This window comes from Rhinoderma darwinii (genome assembly GCF_050947455.1).
Source record: "Rhinoderma darwinii isolate aRhiDar2 chromosome 5 unlocalized genomic scaffold, aRhiDar2.hap1 SUPER_5_unloc_39, whole genome shotgun sequence".
In the NCBI taxonomy this organism is placed as follows: Eukaryota; Metazoa; Chordata; class Amphibia; order Anura; family Rhinodermatidae; genus Rhinoderma; species Rhinoderma darwinii.
Genome location: NW_027461797.1, coordinates 981,293 through 1,000,767, shown reverse-complemented (window position 1 = coordinate 1,000,767; position 19,475 = coordinate 981,293). Strand labels below are relative to the sequence as shown.

Sequence of the window (19,475 nt, the reverse complement as noted above, 5' to 3'; positions counted from 1 at the left end):
AATTGCCTAGAAGTAGGCTGAATCGCTGCAAGGGCTGAACAGCAGTATCGGGCAGGCTCGGGCAACGCGCGGCCCGTTCGGGTTATCGCTTCTCGGCCTTTTGGCTAAGATCAAGTGTAGTATCTGTTCTTATCAGTTTAATATCTGATACGTCCCCTATCTGGGGACCATATATTAAATGGATTTTTAGAACAGGGAGATGGAAATAGAGCTTGCTCTGTCCACTCCACGCATTGACCTGGTATTGCAGTATTTCCAGGACCGGTGCACCCTTTCCTTATGTGTTGACTAAAAGCAGATTCCAAAAGTGTTTTTTGTCTTTGCTATTGTTTCTGTCTTTCTGAAGGGATCTCCCCTTTTAATCCCATTATTTCAACACCTGTTGGACAATGCATGAGTGATAATGAGCTCATTGATTAAATGCAATTAATGAATAGATTGCCACCTCTTGTTGTGTGTCGTCTGTGTTTCTGTGTTTCCGGCATTTCACATTGGAACACCTCATTCACCTTCCTTGTCTTCTCTCCGCCCTCCCTTTTAGGTAAGTTAAAGAGCTGCACCTGAGCCAGCCACCGATTGATTGATTGATTGATTGATTGATTGATTGATTGATTGATGCAGCACAACAGTCAAATAGTGGAGTGGAGTAGGGGAACAGCAAACAGCCAATAAAGCAGCCCGCCCGCTCGCCTGCCCGCCACAATGGACCTACCTGTGTACACTAGATGGATGTGATGGAATGTACTGTCGTCCCTACATTTCAAGAAGAAGTAAGAATTGCAGTTGCAACAAAGCCTTGCTTGCCTACAAAGAGAGCAGCAATTTGGATTTGTTACTATGTTACCTAGAAGAATAACAAACTGTGCAAGGATGGAGGTTGTAGGAGCAAGGAGAAGTTGTCTGTAAAGTTGGTGGATGCCTATTTTCCATTTTGCAGTCCCTTGTCTCCCTCTTGTGGCCTCCTGGAGGCAACTAGCTGTGCAAAAAAAAGACAGCCTGGCGGCCGGCTGTTGCAGTGTTGCCCTCTCAGGCAACACTGAGTGACTGACTGAGCCTCACCGTCTTATATAAAGTTCAGACGGAACTTTGCACGTGTCATAGTGGAGCCCTCAGGATTCCAGAGCCAGCTTTCTGACATCATAATGGGGCCTCAGAGATAAAAGCCTGGGCCCAGGCAGTGTTGGTCAGTGCTGCTCAGCAGGCAGCACTGGACTGGACTGGATTACAGCTGATACAAGGTGTGAAGGAACAAGGGGTGGCTGTGGGCATGCACTTGCTGCCGCTGCCAGTGTTTATCTGCATGGCAGCAGGGCATTTGGGCGTTGCCAGGAAGGCGTTTTTATGTAGATTCCTCCTCTTTCAGCACTGCATTGTGGTGCAAGCAAAAGAAGCAAATCCTGTCTGGCTTCCTCTCCGGCCTTTATTCACCTCCCGTGTAGCTGTGAGTGTGTGAGCCTGCAGGGCCCCATGGAATTGCCTCGAAGTAGGCTGAATCGCTGCAAGGGCTGAACAGCAGTATCGGGCAGGCTCGGGCAACGCGCGGCCCGTTCGGGTTATCGCTTCTCGGCCTTTTGGCTAAGATCAAGTGTAGTATCTGTTCTTATCAGTTTAATATCTGATACGTCCCCTATCTGGGGACCATATATTAAATGGATTTTTAGAACAGGGAGATGGAAATAGAGCTTGCTCTGTCCACTCCACGCATTGACCTGGTATTGCAGTATTTCCAGGACCGGTGCACCCTTTCCTTATGTGTTGACTAAAAGCAGATTCCAAAAGTGTTTTTTGTCTTTGCTATTGTTTCTGTCTTTCTGAAGGGATCTCCCCTTTTAATCCCATTATTTCAACACCTGTTGGACAATGCATGAGTGATAATGAGCTCATTGATTAAATGCAATTAATGAATAGATTGCCACCTCTTGTTGTGTGTCGTCTGTGTTTCTGTGTTTCCGGCATTTCACATTGGAACACCTCATTCACCTTCCTTGTCTTCTCTCCGCCCTCCCTTTTAGGTAAGTTAAAGAGCTGCACCTGAGCCAGCCACTGATTGATTGATTGATTGATTGATTGATTGATTGATTGATTGATTGATGCAGCACAACAGTCAAATAGTGGAGTGGAGTAGGGGAACAGCAAACAGCCAATAAAGCAGCCCGCCCGCTCGCCTGCCCGCCACAATGGACCTACCTGTGTACACTAGATGGATGTGATGGAATGTACTGTCGTCCCTACATTTCAAGAAGAAGTAAGAATTGCAGTTGCAACAAAGCCTTGCTTGCCTACAAAGAGAGCAGCAATTTGGATTTGTTACTATGTTACCTAGAAGAATAACAAACTGTGCAAGGATGGAGGTTGTAGGAGCAAGGAGAAGTTGTCTGTAAAGTTGGTGGATGCCTATTTTCCATTTTGCAGTCCCTTGTCTCCCTCTTGTGGCCTCCTGGAGGCAACTAGCTGTGCAAAAAAAAGACAGCCTGGCGGCCGGCTGTTGCAGTGTTGCCCTCTCAGGCAACACTGAGTGACTGACTGAGCCTCACCGTCTTATATAAAGTTCAGACGGAACTTTGCACGTGTCATAGTGGAGCCCTCAGGATTCCAGAGCCAGCTTTCTGACATCATAATGGGGCCTCAGAGATAAAAGCCTGGGCCCAGGCAGTGTTGGTCAGTGCTGCTCAGCAGGCAGCACTGGACTGGACTGGATTACAGCTGATACAAGGTGTGAAGGAACAAGGGGTGGCTGTGGGCATGCACTTGCTGCCGCTGCCAGTGTTTATCTGCATGGCAGCAGGGCATTTGGGCGTTGCCAGGAAGGCGTTTTTATGTAGATTCCTCCTCTTTCAGCACTGCATTGTGGTGCAAGCAAAAGAAGCAAATCCTGTCTGGCTTCCTCTCCGGCCTTTATTCACCTCCCGTGTAGCTGTGAGTGTGTGAGCCTGCAGGGCCCCATGGAATTGCCTAGAAGTAGGCTGAATCGCTGCAAGGGCTGAACAGCAGTATCGGGCAGGCTCGGGCAACGCGCGGCCCGTTCGGGTTATCGCTTCTCGGCCTTTTGGCTAAGATCAAGTGTAGTATCTGTTCTTATCAGTTTAATATCTGATACGTCCCCTATCTGGGGACCATATATTAAATGGATTTTTAGAACAGGGAGATGGAAATAGAGCTTGCTCTGTCCACTCCACGCATTGACCTGGTATTGCAGTATTTCCAGGACCGGTGCACCCTTTCCTTATGTGTTGACTAAAAGCAGATTCCAAAAGTGTTTTTTGTCTTTGCTATTGTTTCTGTCTTTCTGAAGGGATCTCCCCTTTTAATCCCATTATTTCAACACCTGTTGGACAATGCATGAGTGATAATGAGCTCATTGATTAAATGCAATTAATGAATAGATTGCCACCTCTTGTTGTGTGTCGTCTGTGTTTCTGTGTTTCCGGCATTTCACATTGGAACACCTCATTCACCTTCCTTGTCTTCTCTCCGCCCTCCCTTTTAGGTAAGTTAAAGAGCTGCACCTGAGCCAGCCACTGATTGATTGATTGATTGATTGATTGATTGATTGATTGATTGATGCAGCACAACAGTCAAATAGTGGAGTGGAGTAGGGGAACAGCAAACAGCCAATAAAGCAGCCCGCCCGCTCGCCTGCCCGCCACAATGGACCTACCTGTGTACACTAGATGGATGTGATGGAATGTACTGTCGTCCCTACATTTCAAGAAGAAGTAAGAATTGCAGTTGCAACAAAGCCTTGCTTGCCTACAAAGAGAGCAGCAATTTGGATTTGTTACTATGTTACCTAGAAGAATAACAAACTGTGCAAGGATGGAGGTTGTAGGAGCAAGGAGAAGTTGTCTGTAAAGTTGGTGGATGCCTATTTTCCATTTTGCAGTCCCTTGTCTCCCTCTTGTGGCCTCCTGGAGGCAACTAGCTGTGCAAAAAAAAGACAGCCTGGCGGCCGGCTGTTGCAGTGTTGCCCTCTCAGGCAACACTGAGTGACTGACTGAGCCTCACCGTCTTATATAAAGTTCAGACGGAACTTTGCACGTGTCATAGTGGAGCCCTCAGGATTCCAGAGCCAGCTTTCTGACATCATAATGGGGCCTCAGAGATAAAAGCCTGGGCCCAGGCAGTGTTGGTCAGTGCTGCTCAGCAGGCAGCACTGGACTGGACTGGATTACAGCTGATACAAGGTGTGAAGGAACAAGGGGTGGCTGTGGGCATGCACTTGCTGCCGCTGCCAGTGTTTATCTGCATGGCAGCAGGGCATTTGGGCGTTGCCAGGAAGGCGTTTTTATGTAGATTCCTCCTCTTTCAGCACTGCATTGTGGTGCAAGCAAAAGAAGCAAATCCTGTCTGGCTTCCTCTCCGGCCTTTATTCACCTCCCGTGTAGCTGTGAGTGTGTGAGCCTGCAGGGCCCCATGGAATTGCCTCGAAGTAGGCTGAATCGCTGCAAGGGCTGAACAGCAGTATCGGGCAGGCTCGGGCAACGCGCGGCCCGTTCGGGTTATCGCTTCTCGGCCTTTTGGCTAAGATCAAGTGTAGTATCTGTTCTTATCAGTTTAATATCTGATACGTCCCCTATCTGGGGACCATATATTAAATGGATTTTTAGAACAGGGAGATGGAAATAGAGCTTGCTCTGTCCACTCCACGCATTGACCTGGTATTGCAGTATTTCCAGGACCGGTGCACCCTTTCCTTATGTGTTGACTAAAAGCAGATTCCAAAAGTGTTTTTTGTCTTTGCTATTGTTTCTGTCTTTCTGAAGGGATCTCCCCTTTTAATCCCATTATTTCAACACCTGTTGGACAATGCATGAGTGATAATGAGCTCATTGATTAAATGCAATTAATGAATAGATTGCCACCTCTTGTTGTGTGTCGTCTGTGTTTCTGTGTTTCCGGCATTTCACATTGGAACACCTCATTCACCTTCCTTGTCTTCTCTCCGCCCTCCCTTTTAGGTAAGTTAAAGAGCTGCACCTGAGCCAGCCACTGATTGATTGATTGATTGATTGATTGATTGATTGATTGATTGATTGATTGATTGATTGATTGATTGATGCAGCACAACAGTCAAATAGTGGAGTGGAGTAGGGGAACAGCAAACAGCCAATAAAGCAGCCCGCCCGCTCGCCTGCCCGCCACAATGGACCTACCTGTGTACACTAGATGGATGTGATGGAATGTACTGTCGTCCCTACATTTCAAGAAGAAGTAAGAATTGCAGTTGCAACAAAGCCTTGCTTGCCTACAAAGAGAGCAGCAATTTGGATTTGTTACTATGTTACCTAGAAGAATAACAAACTGTGCAAGGATGGAGGTTGTAGGAGCAAGGAGAAGTTGTCTGTAAAGTTGGTGGATGCCTATTTTCCATTTTGCAGTCCCTTGTCTCCCTCTTGTGGCCTCCTGGAGGCAACTAGCTGTGCAAAAAAAAGACAGCCTGGCGGCCGGCTGTTGCAGTGTTGCCCTCTCAGGCAACACTGAGTGACTGACTGAGCCTCACCGTCTTATATAAAGTTCAGACGGAACTTTGCACGTGTCATAGTGGAGCCCTCAGGATTCCAGAGCCAGCTTTCTGACATCATAATGGGGCCTCAGAGATAAAAGCCTGGGCCCAGGCAGTGTTGGTCAGTGCTGCTCAGCAGGCAGCACTGGACTGGACTGGATTACAGCTGATACAAGGTGTGAAGGAACAAGGGGTGGCTGTGGGCATGCACTTGCTGCCGCTGCCAGTGTTTATCTGCATGGCAGCAGGGCATTTGGGCGTTGCCAGGAAGGCGTTTTTATGTAGATTCCTCCTCTTTCAGCACTGCATTGTGGTGCAAGCAAAATAAGCAAATCCTGTCTGGCTTCCTCTCCGGCCTTTATTCACCTCCCGTGTAGCTGTGAGTGTGTGAGCCTGCAGGGCCCCATGGAATTGCCTAGAAGTAGGCTGAATCGCTGCAAGGGCTGAACAGCAGTATCGGGCAGGCTCGGGCAACGCGCGGCCCGTTCGGGTTATCGCTTCTCGGCCTTTTGGCTAAGATCAAGTGTAGTATCTGTTCTTATCAGTTTAATATCTGATACGTCCCCTATCTGGGGACCATATATTAAATGGATTTTTAGAACAGGGAGATGGAAATAGAGCTTGCTCTGTCCACTCCACGCATTGACCTGGTATTGCAGTATTTCCAGGACCGGTGCACCCTTTCCTTATGTGTTGACTAAAAGCAGATTCCAAAAGTGTTTTTTGTCTTTGCTATTGTTTCTGTCTTTCTGAAGGGATCTCCCCTTTTAATCCCATTATTTCAACACCTGTTGGACAATGCATGAGTGATAATGAGCTCATTGATTAAATGCAATTAATGAATAGATTGCCACCTCTTGTTGTGTGTCGTCTGTGTTTCTGTGTTTCCGGCATTTCACATTGGAACACCTCATTCACCTTCCTTGTCTTCTCTCCGCCCTCCCTTTTAGGTAAGTTAAAGAGCTGCACCTGAGCCAGCCACTGATTGATTGATTGATTGATTGATTGATTGATTGATTGATTGATGCAGCACAACAGTCAAATAGTGGAGTGGAGTAGGGGAACAGCAAACAGCCAATAAAGCAGCCCGCCCGCTCGCCTGCCCGCCACAATGGACCTACCTGTGTACACTAGATGGATGTGATGGAATGTACTGTCGTCCCTACATTTCAAGAAGAAGTAAGAATTGCAGTTGCAACAAAGCCTTGCTTGCCTACAAAGAGAGCAGCAATTTGGATTTGTTACTATGTTACCTAGAAGAATAACAAACTGTGCAAGGATGGAGGTTGTAGGAGCAAGGAGAAGTTGTCTGTAAAGTTGGTGGATGCCTATTTTCCATTTTGCAGTCCCTTGTCTCCCTCTTGTGGCCTCCTGGAGGCAACTAGCTGTGCAAAAAAAAGACAGCCTGGCGGCCGGCTGTTGCAGTGTTGCCCTCTCAGGCAACACTGAGTGACTGACTGAGCCTCACCGTCTTATATAAAGTTCAGACGGAACTTTGCACGTGTCATAGTGGAGCCCTCAGGATTCCAGAGCCAGCTTTCTGACATCATAATGGGGCCTCAGAGATAAAAGCCTGGGCCCAGGCAGTGTTGGTCAGTGCTGCTCAGCAGGCAGCACTGGACTGGACTGGATTACAGCTGATACAAGGTGTGAAGGAACAAGGGGTGGCTGTGGGCATGCACTTGCTGCCGCTGCCAGTGTTTATCTGCATGGCAGCAGGGCATTTGGGCGTTGCCAGGAAGGCGTTTTTATGTAGATTCCTCCTCTTTCAGCACTGCATTGTGGTGCAAGCAAAAGAAGCAAATCCTGTCTGGCTTCCTCTCCGGCCTTTATTCACCTCCCGTGTAGCTGTGAGTGTGTGAGCCTGCAGGGCCCCATGGAATTGCCTAGAAGTAGGCTGAATCGCTGCAAGGGCTGAACAGCAGTATCGGGCAGGCTCGGGCAACGCGCGGCCCGTTCGGGTTATCGCTTCTCGGCCTTTTGGCTAAGATCAAGTGTAGTATCTGTTCTTATCAGTTTAATATCTGATACGTCCCCTATCTGGGGACCATATATTAAATGGATTTTTAGAACAGGGAGATGGAAATAGAGCTTGCTCTGTCCACTCCACGCATTGACCTGGTATTGCAGTATTTCCAGGACCGGTGCACCCTTTCCTTATGTGTTGACTAAAAGCAGATTCCAAAAGTGTTTTTTGTCTTTGCTATTGTTTCTGTCTTTCTGAAGGGATCTCCCCTTTTAATCCCATTATTTCAACACCTGTTGGACAATGCATGAGTGATAATGAGCTCATTGATTAAATGCAATTAATGAATAGATTGCCACCTCTTGTTGTGTGTCGTCTGTGTTTCTGTGTTTCCGGCATTTCACATTGGAACACCTCATTCACCTTCCTTGTCTTCTCTCCGCCCTCCCTTTTAGGTAAGTTAAAGAGCTGCACCTGAGCCAGCCACTGATTGATTGATTGATTGATTGATTGATTGATTGATTGATTGATGCAGCACAACAGTCAAATAGTGGAGTGGAGTAGGGGAACAGCAAACAGCCAATAAAGCAGCCCGCCCGCTCGCCTGCCCGCCACAATGGACCTACCTGTGTACACTAGATGGATGTGATGGAATGTACTGTCGTCCCTACATTTCAAGAAGAAGTAAGAATTGCAGTTGCAACAAAGCCTTGCTTGCCTACAAAGAGAGCAGCAATTTGGATTTGTTACTATGTTACCTAGAAGAATAACAAACTGTGCAAGGATGGAGGTTGTAGGAGCAAGGAGAAGTTGTCTGTAAAGTTGGTGGATGCCTATTTTCCATTTTGCAGTCCCTCGTCTCCCTCTTGTGGCCTCCTGGAGGCAACTAGCTGTGCAAAAAAAAGACAGCCTGGCGGCCGGCTGTTGCAGTGTTGCCCTCTCAGGCAACACTGAGTGACTGACTGAGCCTCACCGTCTTATATAAAGTTCAGACGGAACTTTGCACGTGTCATAGTGGAGCCCTCAGGATTCCAGAGCCAGCTTTCTGACATCATAATGGGGCCTCAGAGATAAAAGCCTGGGCCCAGGCAGTGTTGGTCAGTGCTGCTCAGCAGGCAGCACTGGACTGGACTGGATTACAGCTGATACAAGGTGTGAAGGAACAAGGGGTGGCTGTGGGCATGCACTTGCTGCCGCTGCCAGTGTTTATCTGCATGGCAGCAGGGCATTTGGGCGTTGCCAGGAAGGCGTTTTTATGTAGATTCCTCCTCTTTCAGCACTGCATTGTGGTGCAAGCAAAAGAAGCAAATCCTGTCTGGCTTCCTCTCCGGCCTTTATTCACCTCCCGTGTAGCTGTGAGTGTGTGAGCCTGCAGGGCCCCATGGAATTGCCTAGAAGTAGGCTGAATCGCTGCAAGGGCTGAACAGCAGTATCGGGCAGGCTCGGGCAACGCGCGGCCCGTTCGGGTTATCGCTTCTCGGCCTTTTGGCTAAGATCAAGTGTAGTATCTGTTCTTATCAGTTTAATATCTGATACGTCCCCTATCTGGGGACCATATATTAAATGGATTTTTAGAACAGGGAGATGGAAATAGAGCTTGCTCTGTCCACTCCACGCATTGACCTGGTATTGCAGTATTTCCAGGACCGGTGCACCCTTTCCTTATGTGTTGACTAAAAGCAGATTCCAAAAGTGTTTTTTGTCTTTGCTATTGTTTCTGTCTTCATGAAGGGATCTCCCCTTTTAATCCCATTATTTCAACACCTGTTGGACAATGCATGAGTGATAATGAGCTCATTGATTAAATGCAATTAATGAATAGATTGCCACCTCTTGTTGTGTGTCGTCTGTGTTTCTGTGTTTCCGGCATTTCACATTGGAACACCTCATTCACCTTCCTTGTCTTCTCTCCGCCCTCCCTTTTAGGTAAGTTAAAGAGCTGCACCTGAGCCAGCCACTGATTGATTGATTGATTGATTGATTGATTGATTGATGCAGCACAACAGTCAAATAGTGGAGTGGAGTAGGGGAACAGCAAACAGCCAATAAAGCAGCCCGCCCGCTCGCCTGCCCGCCACAATGGACCTACCTGTGTACACTAGATGGATGTGATGGAATGTACTGTCGTCCCTACATTTCAAGAAGAAGTAAGAATTGCAGTTGCAACAAAGCCTTGCTTGCCTACAAAGAGAGCAGCAATTTGGATTTGTTACTATGTTACCTAGAAGAATAACAAACTGTGCAAGGATGGAGGTTGTAGGAGCAAGGAGAAGTTGTCTGTAAAGTTGGTGGATGCCTATTTTCCATTTTGCAGTCCCTTGTCTCCCTCTTGTGGCCTCCTGGAGGCAACTAGCTGTGCAAAAAAAAGACAGCCTGGCGGCCGGCTGTTGCAGTGTTGCCCTCTCAGGCAACACTGAGTGACTGACTGAGCCTCACCGTCTTATATAAAGTTCAGACGGAACTTTGCACGTGTCATAGTGGAGCCCTCAGGATTCCAGAGCCAGCTTTCTGACATCATAATGGGGCCTCAGAGATAAAAGCCTGGGCCCAGGCAGTGTTGGTCAGTGCTGCTCAGCAGGCAGCACTGGACTGGACTGGATTACAGCTGATACAAGGTGTGAAGGAACAAGGGGTGGCTGTGGGCATGCACTTGCTGCCGCTGCCAGTGTTTATCTGCATGGCAGCAGGGCATTTGGGCGTTGCCAGGAAGGCGTTTTTATGTAGATTCCTCCTCTTTCAGCACTGCATTGTGGTGCAAGCAAAAGAAGCAAATCCTGTCTGGCTTCCTCTCCGGCCTTTATTCACCTCCCGTGTAGCTGTGAGTGTGTGAGCCTGCAGGGCCCCATGGAATTGCCTAGAAGTAGGCTGAATCGCTGCAAGGGCTGAACAGCAGTATCGGGCAGGCTCGGGCAACGCGCGGCCCGTTCGGGTTATCGCTTCTCGGCCTTTTGGCTAAGATCAAGTGTAGTATCTGTTCTTATCAGTTTAATATCTGATACGTCCCCTATCTGGGGACCATATATTAAATGGATTTTTAGAACAGGGAGATGGAAATAGAGCTTGCTCTGTCCACTCCACGCATTGACCTGGTATTGCAGTATTTCCAGGACCGGTGCACCCTTTCCTTATGTGTTGACTAAAAGCAGATTCCAAAAGTGTTTTTTGTCTTTGCTATTGTTTCTGTCTTCATGAAGGGATCTCCCCTTTTAATCCCATTATTTCAACACCTGTTGGACAATGCATGAGTGATAATGAGCTCATTGATTAAATGCAATTAATGAATAGATTGCCACCTCTTGTTGTGTGTCGTCTGTGTTTCTGTGTTTCCGGCATTTCACATTGGAACACCTCATTCACCTTCCTTGTCTTCTCTCCGCCCTCCCTTTTAGGTAAGTTAAAGAGCTGCACCTGAGCCAGCCACTGATTGATTGATTGATTGATTGATTGATTGATTGATTGATTGATTGATTGATTGATGCAGCACAACAGTCAAATAGTGGAGTGGAGTAGGGGAACAGCAAACAGCCAATAAAGCAGCCCGCCCGCTCGCCTGCCCGCCACAATGGACCTACCTGTGTACACTAGATGGATGTGATGGAATGTACTGTCGTCCCTACATTTCAAGAAGAAGTAAGAATTGCAGTTGCAACAAAGCCTTGCTTGCCTACAAAGAGAGCAGCAATTTGGATTTGTTACTATGTTACCTAGAAGAATAACAAACTGTGCAAGGATGGAGGTTGTAGGAGCAAGGAGAAGTTGTCTGTAAAGTTGGTGGATGCCTATTTTCCATTTTGCAGTCCCTTGTCTCCCTCTTGTGGCCTCCTGGAGGCAACTAGCTGTGCAAAAAAAAGACAGCCTGGCGGCCGGCTGTTGCAGTGTTGCCCTCTCAGGCAACACTGAGTGACTGACTGAGCCTCACCGTCTTATATAAAGTTCAGACGGAACTTTGCACGTGTCATAGTGGAGCCCTCAGGATTCCAGAGCCAGCTTTCTGACATCATAATGGGGCCTCAGAGATAAAAGCCTGGGCCCAGGCAGTGTTGGTCAGTGCTGCTCAGCAGGCAGCACTGGACTGGACTGGATTACAGCTGATACAAGGTGTGAAGGAACAAGGGGTGGCTGTGGGCATGCACTTGCTGCCGCTGCCAGTGTTTATCTGCATGGCAGCAGGGCATTTTGGCGTTGCCAGGAAGGCGTTTTTATGTAGATTCCTCCTCTTTCAGCACTGCATTGTGGTGCAAGCAAAAGAAGCAAATCCTGTCTGGCTTCCTCTCCGGCCTTTATTCACCTCCCGTGTAGCTGTGAGTGTGTGAGCCTGCAGGGCCCCATGGAATTGCCTAGAAGTAGGCTGAATCGCTGCAAGGGCTGAACAGCAGTATCGGGCAGGCTCGGGCAACGCGCGGCCCGTTCGGGTTATCGCTTCTCGGCCTTTTGGCTAAGATCAAGTGTAGTATCTGTTCTTATCAGTTTAATATCTGATACGTCCCCTATCTGGGGACCATATATTAAATGGATTTTTAGAACAGGGAGATGGAAATAGAGCTTGCTCTGTCCACTCCACGCATTGACCTGGTATTGCAGTATTTCCAGGACCGGTGCACCCTTTCCTTATGTGTTGACTAAAAGCAGATTCCAAAAGTGTTTTTTGTCTTTGCTATTGTTTCTGTCTTTCTGAAGGGATCTCCCCTTTTAATCCCATTATTTCAACACCTGTTGGACAATGCATGAGTGATAATGAGCTCATTGATTAAATGCAATTAATGAATAGATTGCCACCTCTTGTTGTGTGTCGTCTGTGTTTCTGTGTTTCCGGCATTTCACATTGGAACACCTCATTCACCTTCCTTGTCTTCTCTCCGCCCTCCCTTTTAGGTAAGTTAAAGAGCTGCACCTGAGCCAGCCACTGATTGATTGATTGATTGATTGATTGATTGATTGATTGATGCAGCACAACAGTCAAATAGTGGAGTGGAGTAGGGAACAGCAAACAGCCAATAAAGCAGCCCGCCCGCTCGCCTGCCCGCCACAATGGACCTACCTGTGTACACTAGATGGATGTGATGGAATGTACTGTCGTCCCTACATTTCAAGAAGAAGTAAGAATTGCAGTTGCAACAAAGACTTGCTTGCCTACAAAGAGAGCAGCAATTTGGATTTGTTACTATGTTACCTAGAAGAATAACAAACTGTGCAAGGATGGAGGTTGTAGGAGCAAGGAGAAGTTGTCTGTAAAGTTGGTGGATGCCTATTTTCCATTTTGCAGTCCCTTGTCTCCCTCTTGTGGCCTCCTGGAGGCAACTAGCTGTGCAAAAAAAAGACAGCCTGGCGGCCGGCTGTTGCAGTGTTGCCCTCTCAGGCAACACTGAGTGACTGACTGAGCCTCACCGTCTTATATAAAGTTCAGACGGAACTTTGCACGTGTCATAGTGGAGCCCTCAGGATTCCAGAGCCAGCTTTCTGACATCATAATGGGGCCTCAGAGATAAAAGCCTGGGCCCAGGCAGTGTTGGTCAGTGCTGCTCAGCAGGCAGCACTGGACTGGACTGGATTACAGCTGATACAAGGTGTGAAGGAACAAGGGGTGGCTGTGGGCATGCACTTGCTGCCGCTGCCAGTGTTTATCTGCATGGCAGCAGGGCATTTGGGCGTTGCCAGGAAGGCGTTTTTATGTAGATTCCTCCTCTTTCAGCACTGCATTGTGGTGCAAGCAAAAGAAGCAAATCCTGTCTGGCTTCCTCTCCGGCCTTTATTCACCTCCCGTGTAGCTGTGAGTGTGTGAGCCTGCAGGGCCCCATGGAATTGCCTAGAAGTAGGCTGAATCGCTGCAAGGGCTGAACAGCAGTATCGGGCAGGCTCGGGCAACGCGCGGCCCGTTCGGGTTATCGCTTCTCGGCCTTTTGGCTAAGATCAAGTGTAGTATCTGTTCTTATCAGTTTAATATCTGATACGTCCCCTATCTGGGGACCATATATTAAATGGATTTTTAGAACAGGGAGATGGAAATAGAGCTTGCTCTGTCCACTCCACGCATTGACCTGGTATTGCAGTATTTCCAGGACCGGTGCACCCTTTCCTTATGTGTTGACTAAAAGCAGATTCCAAAAGTGTTTTTTGTCTTTGCTATTGTTTCTGTCTTTCTGAAGGGATCTCCCCTTTTAATCCCATTATTTCAACACCTGTTGGACAATGCATGAGTGATAATGAGCTCATTGATTAAATGCAATTAATGAATAGATTGCCACCTCTTGTTGTGTGTCGTCTGTGTTTCTGTGTTTCCGGCATTTCACATTGGAACACCTCATTCACCTTCCTTGTCTTCTCTCCGCCCTCCCTTTTAGGTAAGTTAAAGAGCTGCACCTGAGCCAGCCACTGATTGATTGATTGATTGATTGATTGATTGATTGATTGATTGATTGATGCAGCACAACAGTCAAATAGTGGAGTGGAGTAGGGAACAGCAAACAGCCAATAAAGCAGCCCGCCCGCTCGCCTGCCCGCCACAATGGACCTACCTGTGTACACTAGATGGATGTGATGGAATGTACTGTCGTCCCTACATTTCAAGAAGAAGTAAGAATTGCAGTTGCAACAAAGCCTTGCTTGCCTACAAAGAGAGCAGCAATTTGGATTTGTTACTATGTTACCTAGAAGAATAACAAACTGTGCAAGGATGGAGGTTGTAGGAGCAAGGAGAAGTTGTCTGTAAAGTTGGTGGATGCCTATTTTCCATTTTGCAGTCCCTTGTCTCCCTCTTGTGGCCTCCTGGAGGCAACTAGCTGTGCAAAAAAAAGACAGCCTGGCGGCCGGCTGTTGCAGTGTTGCCCTCTCAGGCAACACTGAGTGACTGACTGAGCCTCACCGTCTTATATAAAGTTCAGACGGAACTTTGCACGTGTCATAGTGGAGCCCTCAGGATTCCAGAGCCAGCTTTCTGACATCATAATGGGGCCTCAGAGATAAAAGCCTGGGCCCAGGCAGTGTTGGTCAGTGCTGCTCAGCAGGCAGCACTGGACTGGACTGGATTACAGCTGATACAAGGTGTGAAGGAACAAGGGGTGGCTGTGGGCATGCACTTGCTGCCGCTGCCAGTGTTTATCTGCATGGCAGCAGGGCATTTGGGCGTTGCCAGGAAGGCGTTTTTATGTAGATTCCTCCTCTTTCAGCACTGCATTGTGGTGCAAGCAAAAGAAGCAAATCCTGTCTGGCTTCCTCTCCGGCCTTTATTCACCTCCCGTGTAGCTGTGAGTGTGTGAGCCTGCAGGGCCCCATGGAATTGCCTAGAAGTAGGCTGAATCGCTGCAAGGGCTGAACAGCAGTATCGGGCAGGCTCGGGCAACGCGCGGCCCGTTCGGGTTATCGCTTCTCGGCCTTTTGGCTAAGATCAAGTGTAGTATCTGTTCTTATCAGTTTAATATCTGATACGTCCCCTATCTGGGGACCATATATTAAATGGATTTTTAGAACAGGGAGATGGAAATAGAGCTTGCTCTGTCCACTCCACGCATTGACCTGGTATTGCAGTATTTCCAGGACCGGTGCACCCTTTCCTTATGTGTTGACTAAAAGCAGATTCCAAAAGTGTTTTTTGTCTTTGCTATTGTTTCTGTCTTTCTGAAGGGATCTCCCCTTTTAATCCCATTATTTCAACACCTGTTGGACAATGCATGAGTGATAATGAGCTCATTGATTAAATGCAATTAATGAATAGATTGCCACCTCTTGTTGTGTGTCGTCTGTGTTTCTGTGTTTCCGGCATTTCACATTGGAACACCTCATTCACCTTCCTTGTCTTCTCTCCGCCCTCCCTTTTAGGTAAGTTAAAGAGCTGCACCTGAGCCAGCCACTGATTGATTGATTGATTGATTGATTGATTGATTGATTGATTGATTGATTGATTGATTGATGCAGCACAACAGTCAAATAGTGGAGTGGAGTAGGGAACAGCAAACAGCCAATAAAGCAGCCCGCCCGCTCGCCTGCCCGCCACAATGGACCTACCTGTGTACACTAGATGGATGTGATGGAATGTACTGTCGTCCCTACATTTCAAGAAGAAGTAAGAATTGCAGTTGCAACAAAGCCTTGCTTGCCTACAAAGAGAGCAGCAATTTGGATTTGTTACTATGTTACCTAGAAGAATAACAAACTGTGCAAGGATGGAGGTTGTAGGAGCAAGGAGAAGTTGTCTGTAAAGTTGGTGGATGCCTATTTTCCATTTTGCAGTCCCTTGTCTCCCTCTTGTGGCCTCCTGGAGGCAACTAGCTGTGCAAAAAAAAAGACAGCCTGGCGGCCGGCTGTTGCAGTGTTGCCCTCTCAGGCAACACTGAGTGACTGACTGAGCCTCACCGTCTTATATAAAGTTCAGACGGAACTTTGCACGTGTCATAGTGGAGCCCTCAGGATTCCAGAGCCAGCTTTCTGACATCATAATGGGGCCTCAGAGATAAAAGCCTGGGCCCAGGCAGTGTTGGTCAGTGCTGCTCAGCAGGCAGCACTGGACTGGACTGGATTACAGCTGATACAAGGTGTGAAGGAACAAGGGGTGGCTGTGGGCATGCACTTGCTGCCGCTGCCAGTGTTTATCTGCATGGCAGCAGGGCATTTGGGCGTTGCCAGGAAGGCGTTTTTATGTAGATTCCTCCTCTTTCAGCACTGCATTGTGGTGCAAGCAAAAGAAGCAAATCCTGTCTGGCTTCCTCTCCGGCCTTTATTCACCTCCCGTGTAGCTGTGAGTGTGTGAGCCTGCAGGGCCCCATAGAATTGCCTAGAAGTAGGCTGAATCGCTGCAAGGGCTGAACAGCAGTATCGGGCAGGCTCGGGCAACGCGCGGCCCGTTCGGGTTATCGCTTCTCGGCCTTTTGGCTAAGATCAAGTGTAGTATCTGTTCTTATCAGTTTAATATCTGATACGTCCCCTATCTGGGGACCATATATTAAATGGATTTTTAGAACAGGGAGATGGAAATAGAGCTTGCTCTGTCCACTCCACGCATTGACCTGGTATTGCAGTATTTCCAGGACCGGTGCACCCTTTCCTTATGTGTTGACTAAAAGCAGATTCCAAAAGTGTTTTTTGTCTTTGCTATTGTTTCTGTCTTTCTGAAGGGATCTCCCCTTTTAATCCCATTATTTCAACACCTGTTGGACAATGCATGAGTGATAATGAGCTCATTGATTAAATGCAATTAATGAATAGATTGCCACCTCTTGTTGTGTGTCGTCTGTGTTTCTGTGTTTCCGGCATTTCACATTGGAACACCTCATTCACCTTCCTTGTCTTCTCTCCGCCCTCCCTTTTAGGTAAGTTAAAGAGCTGCACCTGAGCCAGCCACTGATTGATTGATTGATTGATTGATTGATTGATTGATTGATTGATTGATTGATTGATGCAGCACAACAGTCAAATAGTGGAGTGGAGTAGGGGAACAGCAAACAGCCAATAAAGCAGCCCGCCCGCTCGCCTGCCCGCCACAATGGACCTACCTGTGTACACTAGATGGATGTGATGGAATGTACTGTCGTCCCTACATTTCAAGAAGAAGTAAGAATTGCAGTTGCAACAAAGCCTTGCTTGCCTACAAAGAGAGCAGCAATTTGGATTTGTTACTATGTTACCTAGAAGAATAACAAACTGTGCAAGGATGGAGGTTGTAGGAGCAAGGAGAAGTTGTCTGTAAAGTTGGTGGATGCCTATTTTCCATTTTGCAGTCCCTTGTCTCCCTCTTGTGGCCTCCTGGAGGCAACTAGCTGTGCAAAAAAAAGACAGCCTGGCGGCCGGCTGTTGCAGTGTTGCCCTCTCAGGCAACACTGAGTGACTGACTGAGCCTCACCGTCTTATATAAAGTTCAGACGGAACTTTGCACGTGTCATAGTGGAGCCCTCAGGATTCCAGAGCCAGCTTTCTGACATCATAATGGGGCCTCAGAGATAAAAGCCTGGGCCCAGGCAGTGTTGGTCAGTGCTGCTCAGCAGGCAGCACTGGACTGGACTGGATTACAGCTGATACAAGGTGTGAAGGAACAAGGGGTGGCTGTGGGCATGCACTTGCTGCCGCTGCCAGTGTTTATCTGCATGGCAGCAGGGCATTTGGGCGTTGCCAGGAAGGCGTTTTTATGTAGATTCCTCCTCTTTCAGCACTGCATTGTGGTGCAAGCAAAAGAAGCAAATCCTGTCTGGCTTCCTCTCCGGCCTTTATTCACCTCCCGTGTAGCTGTGCGTGTGTGAGCCTGCAGGGCCCCATGGAATTGCCTAGAAGTAGGCTGAATCGCTGCAAGGGCTGAACAGCAGTATCGGGCAGGCTCGGGCAACGCGCGGCCCGTTCGGGTTATCGCTTCTCGGCCTTTTGGCTAAGATCAAGTGTAGTATCTGTTCTTATCAGTTTAATATCTGATACGTCCCCTATCTGGGGACCATATATTAAATGGATTTTTAGAACAGGGAGATGGAAATAGAGCTTGCTCTGTCCACTCCACGCATTGACCTGGTATTGCAGTATTTCCAGGACCGGTGCACCCTTTCCTTATGTGTTGACTAAAAGCAGATTCCAAAAGTGTTTTTTGTCTTTGCTATTGTTTCTGTCTTTCTGAAGGGATCTCCCCTTTTAATCCCATTATTTCAACACCTGTTGGACAATGCATGAGTGATAATGAGCTCATTGATTAAATGCAATTAATGAATAGATTGCCACCTCTTGTTGTGTGTCGTCTGTGTTTCTGTGTTTCCGGCATTTCACATTGGAACACCTCATTCACCTTCCTTGTCTTCTCTCCGCCCTCCCTTTTAGGTAAGTTAAAGAGCTGCACCTGAGCCAGCCACTGATTGATTGATTGATTGATTGATTGATTGATTGATTGATGCAGCACAACAGTCAAATAGTGGAGTGGAGTAGGGGAACAGCAAACAGCCAATAAAGCAGCCCGCCCGCTCGCCTGCCCGCCACAATGGACCTACCTGTGTACACTAGATGGATGTGATGGAATGTACTGTCGTCCCTACATTTCAAGAAGAAGTAAGAATTGCAGTTGCAACAAAGCCTTGCTTGCCTACAAAGAGAGCAGCAATTTGGATTTGTTACTATGTTACCTAGAAGAATAACAAACTGTGCAAGGATGGAGGTTGTAGGAGCAAGGAGAAGTTGTCTGTAAAGTTGGTGGATGCCTATTTTCCATTTTGCAGTCCCTTGTCTCCCTCTTGTGGCCTCCTGGAGGCAACTAGCTGTGCAAAAAAAAGACAGCCTGGCGGCCGGCTGTTGCAGTGTTGCCCTCTCAGGCAACACTGAGTGACTGACTGAGCCTCACCGTCTTATATAAAGTTCAGACGGAACTTTGCACGTGTCATAGTGGAGCCCTCAGGATTCCAGAGCCAGCTTTCTGACATCATAATGGGGCCTCAGAGATAAAAGCCTGGGCCCAGGCAGTGTTGGTCAGTGCTGCTCAGCAGGCAGCACTGGACTGGACTGGATTACAGCTGATACAAGGTGTGAAGGAACAAGGGGTGGCTGTGGGCATGCACTTGCTGCCGCTGCCAGTGTTTATCTGCATGGCAGCAGGGCATTTGGGCGTTGCCAGGAAGGCGTTTTTATGTAGATTCCTCCTCTTTCAGCACTGCATTGTGGTGCAAGCAAAAGAAGCAAATCCTGTCTGGCTTCCTCTCCGGCCTTTATTCACCTCCCGTGTAGCTGTGAGTGTGTGAGCCTGCAGGGCCCCATGGAATTGCCTAGAAGTAGGCTGAATCGCTGCAAGGGCTGAACAGCAGTATCGGGCAGGCTCGGGCAACGCGCGGCCCGTTCGGGTTATCGCTTCTCGGCCTTTTGGCTAAGATCAAGTGTAGTATCTGTTCTTATCAGTTTAATATCTGATACGTCCCCTATCTGGGGACCATATATTAAATGGATTTTTAGAACAGGGAGATGGAAATAGAGCTTGCTCTGTCCACTCCACGCATTGACCTGGTATTGCAGTATTTCCAGGACCGGTGCACCCTTTCCTTATGTGTTGACTAAAAGCAG

The 19,475-nt window shown here is 47.9% G+C and overlaps 14 non-coding genes across 14 annotated transcripts; all 14 read left to right on the top strand.

The window, feature by feature from the left end:
* The first annotated feature begins 84 nt into the window (after positions 1–84).
* LOC142691939 (U2 spliceosomal RNA) lies at positions 85–275 on the top strand. The gene has a single exon (XR_012860443.1). It is a non-coding gene; the product is annotated as a U2 spliceosomal RNA (small nuclear RNA).
* Positions 276–1,555: 1,280 nt separating this feature from the next.
* Positions 1,556–1,746, top strand: LOC142691938 (U2 spliceosomal RNA). The gene has a single exon (XR_012860442.1). It is a non-coding gene; the product is annotated as a U2 spliceosomal RNA (small nuclear RNA).
* A 1,284-nt stretch (positions 1,747–3,030) lies between these two features.
* LOC142691937 (U2 spliceosomal RNA) lies at positions 3,031–3,221 on the top strand. Its single transcript, XR_012860441.1, has one exon. It is a non-coding gene; the product is annotated as a U2 spliceosomal RNA (small nuclear RNA).
* Positions 3,222–4,501: 1,280 nt separating this feature from the next.
* Positions 4,502–4,692, top strand: LOC142691935 (U2 spliceosomal RNA). Its single transcript, XR_012860440.1, has one exon. It is a non-coding gene; the product is annotated as a U2 spliceosomal RNA (small nuclear RNA).
* Positions 4,693–5,996: 1,304 nt separating this feature from the next.
* Positions 5,997–6,187, top strand: LOC142691934 (U2 spliceosomal RNA). The gene has a single exon (XR_012860439.1). It is a non-coding gene; the product is annotated as a U2 spliceosomal RNA (small nuclear RNA).
* Positions 6,188–7,467: 1,280 nt separating this feature from the next.
* Positions 7,468–7,658, top strand: LOC142691933 (U2 spliceosomal RNA). Its single transcript, XR_012860438.1, has one exon. It is a non-coding gene; the product is annotated as a U2 spliceosomal RNA (small nuclear RNA).
* Positions 7,659–8,938: 1,280 nt separating this feature from the next.
* Positions 8,939–9,129, top strand: LOC142691931 (U2 spliceosomal RNA). Its single transcript, XR_012860436.1, has one exon. It is a non-coding gene; the product is annotated as a U2 spliceosomal RNA (small nuclear RNA).
* A 1,272-nt stretch (positions 9,130–10,401) lies between these two features.
* LOC142691930 (U2 spliceosomal RNA) lies at positions 10,402–10,592 on the top strand. The gene has a single exon (XR_012860435.1). It is a non-coding gene; the product is annotated as a U2 spliceosomal RNA (small nuclear RNA).
* A 1,292-nt stretch (positions 10,593–11,884) lies between these two features.
* LOC142691929 (U2 spliceosomal RNA) lies at positions 11,885–12,075 on the top strand. The gene has a single exon (XR_012860434.1). It is a non-coding gene; the product is annotated as a U2 spliceosomal RNA (small nuclear RNA).
* A 1,275-nt stretch (positions 12,076–13,350) lies between these two features.
* Positions 13,351–13,541, top strand: LOC142691928 (U2 spliceosomal RNA). The gene has a single exon (XR_012860433.1). It is a non-coding gene; the product is annotated as a U2 spliceosomal RNA (small nuclear RNA).
* A 1,283-nt stretch (positions 13,542–14,824) lies between these two features.
* On the top strand, positions 14,825–15,015 carry LOC142691927 (U2 spliceosomal RNA). The gene has a single exon (XR_012860432.1). It is a non-coding gene; the product is annotated as a U2 spliceosomal RNA (small nuclear RNA).
* A 1,296-nt stretch (positions 15,016–16,311) lies between these two features.
* LOC142691926 (U2 spliceosomal RNA) lies at positions 16,312–16,502 on the top strand. The gene has a single exon (XR_012860431.1). It is a non-coding gene; the product is annotated as a U2 spliceosomal RNA (small nuclear RNA).
* A 1,292-nt stretch (positions 16,503–17,794) lies between these two features.
* LOC142691924 (U2 spliceosomal RNA) lies at positions 17,795–17,985 on the top strand. Its single transcript, XR_012860430.1, has one exon. It is a non-coding gene; the product is annotated as a U2 spliceosomal RNA (small nuclear RNA).
* Positions 17,986–19,261: 1,276 nt separating this feature from the next.
* LOC142691923 (U2 spliceosomal RNA) lies at positions 19,262–19,452 on the top strand. Its single transcript, XR_012860429.1, has one exon. It is a non-coding gene; the product is annotated as a U2 spliceosomal RNA (small nuclear RNA).
* The last annotated feature ends 23 nt before the right edge of the window (positions 19,453–19,475 follow it).